Consider the following 13181-nt stretch of genomic DNA (forward strand, 5'->3'; position numbering starts at 1 on the left):
CTTACAGGAATGTTGACTGCCCATTTCGCTGCCGCGTAATGGCGCGCGCGGAATGCGGCTTTTAACCTCTGTTCACAAAGAATTACACACCGCTCAAACATCTGGCAGGTGTTCACGCTTTAGTTTTTTTTTTTTGCAGTTGCAAAGTCCGTTTTAGTGTTCCGGCTTATAATAACCGGAGCGGAACTTTGCTGCGCTTCTTTCAGATTAGGCGCCGTGCACCCAGGGTAACCTTGCGGGCAATTAGAGAAAAAAAAACGCGTCGAAGACAATGGGTGGCAGCACACTTCATAAACAGTGGGCAGAGTCGTCAGGAAAGCGTCACGAGCTAATCATTTTGGGCCCGGTGCCCTGAGGTGTTGTGGAGGTAGCAGTGCGCGTCAATTACTGGAGGGTTTGTTGCCGTGATGTATTGGACAGTTCAGTGCGTTGCCATTATTCGATCTCACCTAATGTGTAAAAAGCGACCAAGAGTCTAATTTATGAGCCGCAGAACTGTCTGAAAGCATGAAAGTTGATATAAATCCATGACTTATTTGCCAACTTGTTTACTTTTGATTTTGTTTTTTTAGCGGGATTGCTTTGTTATTTGTACACACGCATACTTGTTCCAGAAATCATAGTGCATCTGGAATTTCAGGAGAATCCTGCTTGGGATCCCTGAAATATGCCAAACAAACATATCTGTACGCTTCGAGCTATCCTCGTGATATTTCGGCTTTCACATGACAGCAGAAATGATTGCGTCGCAAAAAAAAAAAAAAACTCGTACCCTGAATTCCTGGTGGCTGTGAGCGAGGCAGTGCACGGCATGCGACTTCGTTGAAAAGATTTCTACATGCACGGCGATCATTCGCTCAAAGTGGCTGAAATAAAAGGCAATCTTAAAATGCCAGGCTTATCACTCATATATGAAGCTGGAAAAAAGAGGGGAATGGAGAAGTAGCTTGAAGCACAACAGCTCAGACTGAAAGGTCGACAGCCAACGTCACCTGAAAGTAGCCGCAGTCACTGCTTCGAGATAAAAGGACACAGGGAAAGGGAAATAGAGTTCGCGCGAAAGGGCTCTTGACGATGTCGCACGTGCGCACCGCCCTGCGAACTACGCCTTTAGGCTGACATAGCGGTTGCGCACTGGTTCTGTCCCAGACTTACCTTGATCGTTGGCCGCGGTCAAAGGTGAACCACATAATGTGACACATCACGTGGTACAGGGCTTCGTAACCCCGCCGTCGCGGTTCTCTCCTTGCCTCATAATCTCATAATCTCAGAATCTCCTCCGGTACGTGCGTTTGGACATAACAAAACATATTTGTAAGATTATAAACTGTACACTCCATTAACGCGTACTTGCCTAAAACGTTGCTTCACATTCTTATCGGCCAGAGCTCGAACAAAATATATTACACCCTAGCGATCTCGCGAGGTCGATTTGCCAATGTAGCTGTACGGAGCATCTACATTGCCAGAGCACCTACAGGCAAAAACCAACTACAAATCACACTTCGGACAAGAAAAAAAGCTAGGAACGAAGTGTTCTCATTTTAAATCCGATATGTTCTTCAGAATGTTAAGCATGCCATGTATTTATGAACTTAGGTAAGAAGTCAAGTAAGCTTTCAAGCTCCAAAAAATAAGCCGAGTTCCACTTTTCTGCGAAGAAACGCCACGCCCACATTAGATGCAACTTCCTCTGCACCCTTTCGTTCTCTCTTTTTGCCAACTTGAGGATTTCCCACGAAGCCCGAGCTAGAGGGTGAACAATAAGCATAGCCGAGGAATAAGGGTCAAGGACTGAATGAAACGTGCTCCGCATGAGACCGAAATACCACCGATATATCGAAAAGAGCCGAACACAAAGAGATGATGAAGCGGCCATACAGATAACCAGATAACGTGATCTCTGGCTGTACACTACGTCGATTATCCCGCACCTTCTCTTAATCAGACGACAGTGTTTTCGATTACTTCCTTTGCGTATACCTGGCCCTTTCTACACTTCGCACGTAGCCTACAGAGGATACGACTTGACACACTGTAGAGGCGGACGGACGATACTAGCCTAATCGCGAAGCTCTCCTGCACTCGTAGATCGCTGGGCAGTGACTTCAAAAGTGAACAAGAATTATCTCTACTTGAACGTCAGCAGTGGCAAGCAGCTAGGTCTGCCCTTTTAAGTCTTATCGATTATACCATAGGTTGCCGAGGGCGCGTCACAGATAGCGAGCCTTCCCGCGCCTTGTGAGTGGCGCAATACGGTATATCAAACGTCATGGCCCAGTTCCTGCATATAGCGATGTCAGTTGCGACACGCGCGGTGCGTTGCAGTCTGGGGCGCGTGTTCTGAGGCAATGCATACCACTTAGCTGTGAACGCGCCAATAGAGCGCGCTGTACGAATCATAGCCTTCATGTTGCCCTTGCCCTTTCAACTAAATAAACTGTTCGTTGTTGCGTCAGGCTTATGTTCAGCCACTGTTTGCAATTCGTAACTTCTTACAAGGAGCATCCGTCGTTAAAAGAGGCGAAAATGAATCTATAGACGTTCGTGTTCCATATCAAACAAGCAGATCCATCTGTAAAACACTGTAATTCCAGGTATATTATGTCGAACAGATATTTCCGCTGAACTCATTTGGAACTAGTGAAGTCTGTGCTGAATTGAGATAGTACACGAAACGAAACACAAATTTCATCTTGAAATTGCAACTTATTAATGATGGTGGTGGCCTGGTTTTTCAATGGCACAAGAGTATCTTGGCCAAAGAGTGCCATGACAAAAGGTTTTTTCATGACACAAGCGCGGTCGAAGACCCATTTCTCAAGAATTTCACCCTCAGTAAGCCAAGCACCAGGCAAGCGGAAAGCTTGTACCCATTATATCACCGGTAGGAGGTATACGTGGCACTGGGGATTGGAACCCGCACATTTCGTGCGCGAGCCGAATGCTCAAGCCACTTGGTCACCGCTGCGGTACAAGTTTTTAATCCCATTTTCACGTTCTAGACTCTCTTGTTTGTGTGAAAACGAACTCCTCATTAGGGAGGAAAATATCGCTCTTTGCGACGCCACCCACGTCCGTGTCTTCTTTCTTAGGCCAGGCGCCAGTATATAACTTTGTTACTGCAGCATGTTAATAGGCCCTGCCGTAGCGGGATTTCGTATACTGGACACAAACTAGCACTTAAAGTTGCCTCCCACCATTTAGCGAAGCCACTCAAGACTGCTGCAAGGACTCAATCTTAGTGCAGTCTCCAACCGCTGTATTGTCCGTGGGAACCATCTTGACTGCAATGACTGCTCCGTAATGTGTTTAGTGGGCTTGCCCTCACTGCATACCAGAACGGCCGTTACAGATGATCCCTCGATGAGAAAAAAAAAGCTCGTCCATAGGCTGCTTCATTAAGCAACCAGACGAAGCCCACGAACTGATGCTGATTACGGCATGCCGTTGTCGATTAGGGATGGCCCTATCGCGACTTGCAGCAGTTGACCTACCCGTCGGCTGAGAAAAAGCGAATGTAAAACGAACGCCACTGGCCCGCGAGTTGCTCAATGCGAGCATATAGCCCCGCAACGAACGTAGCGCTCCTTCAAAAGACATCACATATTGCCACATAAAGGTTCAGGCTCATTACAGAAATGCCGCACAAATAATTTATCGCACACAGTTGTCTTCCGCAACTTGACAGGGTGAACATTTCAATCGAAGTGTTAATTCTGAGCTAACTGATACCTTCGTGACGCAGGAAACTGGTAATAACAAAAAAAAAAACTGGTCTTCCTGGGGGTCTTGGCGCGCAGCCTAGAATTATTGGTACACTGCGCTGATCACATACACGTTGAGGCTGTCCATTTGGATTTCACTTAGATAAGGCTTAGGTATGGCATAGTATGTGGGATGTTCCCAAGCGACAAAAGGGCTATGAAAGAGGGCTGCGGATCAGTTTAGACCGCCTTGGGTTCGTTAACGCCTTTAACGGCGAACGACTAGACCCGGAGAATATTTAGCTAGTTTTGATAGGGGTGTGAAAACTGACGCCTTCAAGTATACTCCTGATCAGACTGTACAACTGCAAAGGTGAAAAGTTTTTTAAAGGTCCTAGTATGGTGCACAGTAAATCCATTGTGTTTATGAAAAAAATAGACCCCAAAGTATAGCGGCGCTAAAGAACTTAGTCGCGCTTTGCACGTGACCATGGATCATGACAAACCATCAAAAAGGTGCTAGGGACAGAACAGCACTGCCTGCTAAACATATTTGACAGCGAGAAATTCTGCCATGATGAGCATACCAGGTGCTTCAGTTAAGAGGAGAAATACCTCCTGCCTGCAAAGTGAGAAATGTTCGCAGCGTTTTTGTGAAAAATGTGTTTGATGCATAAATATAGATATCATAAATTTTTGAAAGTTCACTAAAACCAAACGGACACGTCGCGGTTTCTGCGCTTCTAAATAGCGTAAACATCTCCAGTAATCATTAAAATGTGTCTCCTCCCCCTCTTCCCCTACGAAAGTTTTTCATGGGCTATTCTGGTTTGTTAATGATAATCGAGCAAGTTGAAACAGTCATTTAAATAATTTTACTCTCTACGGCTGTTATCCACGTCAGTAAAGTTTGCCTTTTATGCGCTAAACAAAAAGGCACGATTTTCATCGATGGACAAGCGGCTTTGAAGTGGCAAAATAACATTGATCTATTAAGCCATCATCCGAGCCAATTCTCCTACTTGGCTAAGTTTCAGTTTAATTTAATCCAATTTGCTTTTTTTATTATGTCCATGGCTTCGGAACACTATATACGCATCACTGTCTAGAAACTTAGCCAAAAGCTAGTCATGGATTCAAGCAATATAGAAAAGGAATTATTCAGGACAAATGATTTCCGGCTCAACAGTCGCGAAATAATGCAAATGTACAAATCATACAAAAGTGTTCGAGATACATGTAATAGCAAATTAACACAAGTTACAAAAGTGCACAAGGGCGAACGACAAAAATAAACAATCTTATAGCAAGACCAACATTCATTATACAAAAGAGTACGTCTGTGAAGTAGTTATGCATAAGTTTCAATAACAAGCCCAATAACGGAAATAAAGATCATAGCTATAAGAAAAAGGCTCCAAGCAATAGGCGCTTTACTTCAGTTAATTATTTGGGATCGAAAAAAAGGCTTCGGTGAAATAGAAGGGGTAGACGTTTCTAAGACAATACAAGGTATATTATTCAATTTTTTTACCCCTACATACTGAAGGGAACGTTGACCAAAGTCCCTGCGAGATGTGGATACGAGAAACTTTCTCTATGATACTGAGCGAGTATTATTTGAGGCGGTATTAAACGTGCAGGAAAGAAAAAGGGCGACACCAGACTTCAATTCTTGATACGAGCAGCGCAATGCGGAAATTTCGAAGCTGTCATGCCGGCGTTATTTGGTTACTCAGAAATAATGGGCGAAAGGACGCATTTCGGGACTGGGCATTTCGTTATCCTCTTCTGCAAGCGTAAGGTAGGAGGTTCAAGTAAGTTTTGTAATTTAACCCCCAGGAATCAATGCAATAACTTAATTGTGACTGGAAAAAGCTCGTGTAATGCTTTTAGCGTGTGTATTTCGAAATGAAAAAAAAAACAATTTCGACAGTTGACCTCATCAGAGCAGACAGGCGCGTTGCGAATGCCCAACGCTTGCCGCACTATGCAGCCGTCTCACCTAAAATAGACTGACGAGTTCGAACACAATAGCAGTGATAGCGTCCATTTCGGCCGGGCAGACATGTACAAACAGACAGCAAAGCGACCTCGTGTAGTACGAACACGTCGCCTAAATACAAAAGAGCTGTCGCCAACACTTGTCTCAACTGGCACAGCCCGTCGGTTCGCCGTGACGCCCTGCAGCCATGTCTCGTCAGCAGCCCGCGCGAGGGTGCGTGAGAAGCAGGAATCAACAAGAAAGGCTGCATTCGTATTCCGGCAACGAACGCGCCTCCGGGTCGCACGGCTGGCACGTGTGCGTATACTATATGCCGGGGGAGGCGAGGGCGAGGGCTGTTACCTTGGCGGGCAGCCTCCCCTTTCGAAACGGGGGCCGGATACACCGACGCCGGGTAGACAACGCGCGCCAAGCGCAGTGGTGGCGTCGGTGTGCGTACACTACGCGGCCCCGCGGCTGTTTCGCCAGAGACGACGCGATCGCTCGCTCGTTGGAGCGGGGCGCTGCGCGAGGCTAATACGCTATGCGTTGACGGGGCGGTGGAACGTGTCCTCGCCGGTACGCGTGCAGCTATCTATGGCCCCACTACCAAAGGCTGCGTTGCGCACCTGCCGGCTTAATTGTACTCGCGAGCGCGCGGAATGGGGCCTCAAGTCCGATGCACGGGCCTCGACGTCTCGCGGCACGCGCCCAGTTTCGGCGTCACGCGGTTTTATTGCGACGGTTCCTGAGTGACGCGGTTGTTTTCGGAGCGAGAAGCCGCACTGTGTGCGTGGGAGGAGAGCAGTTCCCTTTCTCGTTGGCGTCATTCCCTCCCTCCTGCTCACCTACCCCTCACCACATATCCGAGCCTGCACCTCGCGCGTCACAGCTGTTACGAACCTGGCGCAATCTCTCTCTTGGTTCAATGGCCTGGTAGTCACATGAATTTCCCGATATCCGTTCCACTAGGCTTCCACATTCAGCCGTCCGCCTCCCTTCGATCGACAGCGAATCAAAAAATAAGAGTACAGCGGAAGCTTGTAGGACGCAGTCACTCGGAAATTAATCAATGGAATGTCTGAAAGCCATTACACATCACTCTTATGTGGTGCATTGTTTATCGTCGTAACTATGTGCACTCCAGATATTAAAGTTTTTTTTATCTTCTATACAGCATGCGGCATGCATTTGAACGTTTAGACTCATAATCATATCTTTGCGTTTCTTACCTGCTCAATTTGAAGAGGTTGGCTCGCTAAATTTTTTCGGTTCCTTGTTCTTCAATATAATTTTTTTTCTATCTGGAACAGGCTCTTTAACTGCACTTTCTTGCCGCCTTGTTTAGCATGAACATTTTTCTCAGTCATCTACCTTTTTTTACTTTACCTTCAGTCACCTGGCTCTGGGCACGTGCTTCGGAATTGTTATAATGAATGTACGGATGTTTTATTTCTATCTCGGTGGGGCACAAAGTAACATGGGCAGAGAGAGAGAGGGGGGGGGACACCGGAATAAAGCCCATTATACGCACTCTGGAAGCCCGCTTCCTGGCGCGAGAGATAGCGGCTTCAGCTTCACAAGACAGCTACACGTGAGAGTCCAGAAAAACATCAGATTATCACAATTTGAACTAGGAAAATGCATTCGCAGCAGCGTTACAACATTCGGTGACTAGAAACAAGAAGAAAATAAAAATACAAATGCACAAAGCAAAAATGTCATATTAGTACACATATCAACAATAAATAACTACCATATTTTGCAAACACAGTGCATAGACAGGGCTTTTTTTTTTTCACAACCACAAGTTATGCGGGGGTATCTGAAGCCGAGCAAGCACCTAAATGTTACTAAAGAGGTGGATAATAGTAGTTATTTTATTCCGCGACATGTCTTTAAGCGATGTGTTGTTATTTTCAATGATGAACCCGTATCATGACAAGGTAAAAGATAATGAATGTGTATCATAGTTTGCACGATATATGGGTAGCAACCAGGGTACTTAGGAGCTTATGTTCAGTTGTGGGTGTCACCTCGTCATCAACAGTTACTGTGGCCAGCTGCAAAAGGTGCCAGAAACAAGGAGGTGTTGCACTACTGGCTGTCTAGAACAAGGTAATTGAGGGATATTGAAAAGGCCTTTGTCCTACAATGGGCGCAGTCAGTCTGATGATAATAATGATTTTTTTATACAGGTAGTCGGCCGCACAACTTTTTTTAGTGGGAGGGGGGGGGGGGGAGGAAGGGATGAAACCCACACATGACCAGGTAAAAATAGGGCGAATAACACGTCATATTGTGCGACGTGGCTGAAGCTTCCCAAATAGAGTGCAAGACTACATCCGCTTACACGAAAGTGCACGTCCAAAGTCCAGGCGTGTCGCCAATTGCGCCAGCGTATAGCGCCGTGTGATAGAGCGAACACAGCGGCGTTGAATCGCTTTCAAAGCGGAGCTTATGCGTGTTTGCGAGCGATGCCAAGATGATGACGCGCGTGCAGACTTTAGCGAGAGGCGCGGCTACTCTCCGCTTTTCAAGAGTCGCTTTTCATGAGCCGCCCTGCTCCGACCTTTTTCCACAGCTCAGAGATGCTGGACAGAGCAAATTGGTGTCATCTGCTTCTTCTTTCTTTGTGTGCAATATTTGTGCCTCTCAAAGTGGCACAGAATCCCATTGCTTCTTGATGCGCAGAAGTGCAGGCTTGGTGACGTGCTTCAAAGTGTGCATCAGTCATCGGAGCGAACTACCTGATTGCATGCCGGCAGTACGGGCGCTTATCGCCTGCGCTTTCCGGCCAGTTGTAAGACAAGTAGCTGAATATTCGGACAGACGTGATGAATAATTGCGTGATTAGGACAAAGTGACATAGATTTGCGTTCTGTCATGTATAATGGGACAGGACTTTGTGATGTCGAGATCATAGGCTACGGGATCATGACAACTGCAGACCGCGTTGTGGATAACGCCGCATCAGCGCTCTTTCAATATAGGCTGTAGGGAGCACATTTCATTACGGGCATTGTTCAGGCAGTGAAGCTTTGAAACGAGCGATTATTCGATACGCTCCTATCGAAAACCTCCGACTACAAAAATAAAACGCAGCTATTGAAGATTATGCTTTTTATCTTTCATTACAATAGATATATGTCAGTCATCAGGTCAACGAGCTGAGCGCACGATATGCAGAGCGGTTTCTGAAGCAATAGCGACGACGATACAATAGCCCGTCTGCTCTAGACGGATAAATATATCAAACGTCCTTTCCGATCCACACAGTTAGGGCTGAATGCTTGTTATAGACACTGGGTCGCAGGGCTAACTGGCGGTACGTCCAATTTAATCGTTCCTATGTGACTAGAATGTCCTCGCAGTTGACTATAATTAGGCCAAAATGTGAAGCCGTTCAGACAATGAAATAGCGAACTCAGCTTAAGGTCTGTGTGACCACATTACCAGTTTTTTTGGATCATTGCGATAGTTAACTAAGCTACGGCATCCTGAAGGTGGAGTTGCAGTCGAAGCGTTACAGTCAGGAAGAGCAGCTAGACACACCATCGATCGCGAAAGCTTGAGTCACTGGAGCCGGAAAGCCACAAAGCTTTATTGCGGCCTAGGCGCTCTACGTTGTTCGCACGCAGCAGTACGGGCTGCAACCTGTGACCCCATGTTCCATGCCTCTGCTGCGCACATTAATTCTCGATACCTTGGTCGATCAACTTCTGCTGCCGGCAGTTCATGACAACACATCGAACATAACAACTTGAACTACACAAAAAAAACGAGACATACGGCCCAGCAGAGGGCTCGTAACTGTAAACATTTATTGGTAAGGCCGTCGTAATGCAGTCATCGACTAATAAGGTGTGCGGATTGGCGCTGTGTAATGTCTATGTCTTCAGTGAAAAGGAGCTTTCCAGCTAAAGTTGTTAGTGCGCTCGTCTTACTCGCATGTTTTTTCAGCATCTCCCGAAGCATGTATACGTACGTTCCAACAAGGTCCACGATTGAGCGAAAGCAACGCGCTAGCATTATCGCTTTCCATTCGTCGAACACTTGTCCAGAGAAGTAGTACGAAGAATCGGCCAATATTCTCGAAACGCAAATCAAGCCGTTGCTCTCGCGCCCTACTCTCCTGCGTGCATGTACACGTCAGTATAGACCGGTTAGTTTTGCTTGGACGTCGTACTGCACTAGAAAGTTCCTCTTCCACGCGGCATGGCCTGATAAGGTTGCAGTTTCGATAACTGCGTCGGCTTGCGTGCCAACTGCTAGTTGCTAGATGTGTGCGCAAGGCACCTGTCTGGCTATGGACGCGATAAAGTCCCTTTACCCGAAGAATCGCTGTTTTCCAGTGACGCCGTTTGAAGTGTCGGGCCATATACTTCCACTTCCTCTTTTTCATCCTTGAACAGACTGCACAGTCGCGCCGCTGCTATTTCTGTTGTGGGAAAGCAGCGAATCGCGCTAGAGGTCACGTATCTTTTAGGGACCGCGTTCTGCACTGGTTCCGTGAGGCGTCGCCGACGTCTGCCTAGGCATCCCGATTGGGCTTTGTGACGTTTTTTAACGCCGTTAGTCCTTGCTCCCACAACATACAGTCGGACGGAGCCTGCTATATAACCTCATATGGCAACAACGAGTTGAGTCTCCGCAACAATGTGTTCTTCTCTCAGGTTTCGTTCACACCTCAGGTTGTTACATTCCACTTGCGCGAACTATTCGCCGCTTCACAAAGGTGACGTTTCTACTTATTATTTTTTTTTGCTCTTTCGGGACCTTGCAGCCACGTCACTAGAACTGGTTCTCAGAAGGGTTTCAAGCCTGGAGGTCGCGAAGGTGGGACATACTCTGAAATGCAGAGTGAGCACGATGTTCGCTCGTTCATTCCTTGCGCTGCATGCAGCGGCGACGAGAATGGTATTTTGAAAATATAAAAAGTGATACGGATATTACTTACGATTGGCTACGAACCACTAAGTAAATGAGGAGCCTATCTATAGCAGTTAAAAAGCTAACTATTCAATATTAGTACTCCAGCCTGCTACAGTCAACACGTCTTAGATCTATTCTGATGCACACCACCGCTGAGAATGCTATGTCGAGGACAGCGCTCTTGTAACTTAAAAAGCCTGTTTTTGAAAGCTGTTAACAGCCTTACGTGAAACGCCATGCATACTGTCATGCAGGCAGGACAATTCTATGTGAAGTTATTTAATGGGGTGGAACTGTACCTTAGCCAGCGCTGATTTAACCGAGGCATTATCAACCATGAGAAATCGTTGTTTCACGGACAGAGTTGTCATGAATTGAGACCTGCCTAACATCATTCTGAATCATTAGTGCGCACAGTGTTGCAAACACGATGTGAGAACGATAAGCTGCAATTGGTGTGCCCCCGAAATAGCGGTGCCAGGCTATTTGTTTTGATTGGCTTGCTTGGAGGCTGAAACCCTGCAGGTAGGTCTTACCTGGAGAGCGGTTCCGCATAATAATCTTCAAAGTATCGCCTGAATGGTGTTCCGATACTGGTTCCATATATTTCACTCATTTCTGTATCGGAAAACCGGTTCCATTAAGTTCAGTCTAACTTATGTGTAGCTCGATAAAGAGTGATAGCACTCAGCGAGGTTGGAAGAACGGAATTAGCACCGAACATTAAAATAATGTTATAAAATTGCCGTGCAAGTTGCACTACCATTAAATGTTCAACAGAAAAGTCACTTTAATGTTCAAAACTAACAAATTATTTTATATGTTTGTGGCTTAAACATTAGTTTAAAGTTTATGTAACGAATGGGTTAAATCAGTGTTTCAAATGTTAGTATTAAAAATTAACGCATAACATTATGTAGTGTTATAAACATCAGTCCAGCATCCAGCCTTAACATTTTTGAATGCACTGTCCCAAATGCTGTTACAATATGTATATCATAACTACAAAACAAAATTACAAATATAATTCAGGCATATTGTCCCAGAACTTTTCCCACTGTTTTTGTAGTAATGATGCTCTTAAACTAGCAATACTTTGCAACTTGACCTCTTCGATTGTGCCTGCCATATATTACGTGCACTGTCCAATTAATTTCTTAAAATTTGCTTATTACTCATTCACCACTATTATTCTTGGGATACCCTTCAATAAAGGTTGTATAAGCATGACTCCATGGTATCCATTCGGAGGTGAGTGCATCATTTGCACGTATTTGTTGCATTGTAGAGCTGAAGTGTCGCTATCGTTGTTGGTCCTTGCAAGCTGTTGTGTATTACCGATGTTCGAGAAGTAATGCCTGTTTGCCCTTAAAAGGAGTCATATTTGACCAAACTTACATAAATATATATATGTGGTTAAATAGAGCCTTATTTAATCAATAATTGTTTCATTTTCAGATATCTCAAAATAAAGCACGGAATCGAGACAGAAACAAAGTTCAAATAGAATTATTTTTGGCAATGAGGGGATGTTCTGCTTCAGATATTCACCAGTGCGTGAAGAATATCTACAAACAGTCCACAATTCGTATATGCAATGTAAGATGGGTGAAAAAATTGCAATGTGGTGAAACTTATTTGGCTGGCAAGACACGTAGTGGGAGACCACCTAGATAAATGAACACTGATAACAAAGCCGCTTTTGAAGACCTTGTGCGCCATGACCAAAAAATGACGGTCAGTGCATTATTCTATACACCAAAATGTTGGATGCAGGGTGTGAGGGGCGCAGTAATGGAGGGCTTCGGAAATTTCGACTAACTGGGGTTCTTTAACGTGCGTTGGCATCGTAAAGTACACGGGCCTCCAGCATTTCGCCTCCATCGAAATGCGACCACATCGGCTGGGATCGAACCCGCGTCTTTCGGGTCAACAGCCAAGCACCATAACAACTAAGCGACAGCACCGGCCCGAACTTTAGAGGCGATTGGTCAAATAAGCTTGACTCTGATACCACACCCCCAATACAGCGCAGATTACGCACCCTGTAATCTCTATTTGTTTGTCCGCATGAAAAAAAAATGGTCTAAAAAGACTACAGATTTTATTACGTACCGTCGTCAGCACGCTAAACACGAACGCTCCGCAGCGTGGCCTGGATCTTCTTGGACTGACGCCTGGGCCGCGAAGTGTTGGGCGCTGTTGCCGAGATGATGTCTCGGTGTGTTTGCGGCGACTAAGGATAGCTGGGTCGCAGCTCGATTTGACTGGGCGCCTTCTCTTCCGCTTGTGTCTGGCCGGCGGGACGAGTGCGCTCACTTTCGTCACGTTTCACTCGTGGCTGCTGTCTCACGCTGGCCCAGAAAACACGTTGCGGTTTGCTTATCTCGACAAAGCTGCATGGCTTGGGTCAACTCGCGCGCCTTTCGAGGTTGGACTCAAAGCTGCCACTTGAAAGAAATGAAGATTTGGAAAAGCAGAGCAAACGCCGGTTTGTGGCGGTTGCAAGGACTGGGCAATAAATCTGCAAATCCGGTGGCATCGTTGTGCAGGTT

General features: G+C 46.0%; 1 protein-coding gene across 1 annotated transcript in view; it reads right to left on the reverse strand.

Annotated features, from left to right (window-relative positions):
* LOC144114243 (uncharacterized) overlaps positions 1-12886 on the reverse strand; it is a 33178-nt gene extending 20292 nt beyond the window's left edge. The window contains exon 1 of the mRNA XM_077647845.1: positions 12742-12886. The gene's annotated coding sequence lies outside the window, so the exon portion shown is untranslated. The remainder of the gene's footprint in view (positions 1-12741) is intronic.
* Positions 12887-13181: the final 295 nt, after the last annotated feature.

The sequence above is a fragment of the Amblyomma americanum genome, chromosome 1 (genome assembly GCF_052857255.1).
Source record: "Amblyomma americanum isolate KBUSLIRL-KWMA chromosome 1, ASM5285725v1, whole genome shotgun sequence".
Lineage (NCBI taxonomy): Eukaryota > Metazoa > Arthropoda > Arachnida > Ixodida > Ixodidae > Amblyomma > Amblyomma americanum.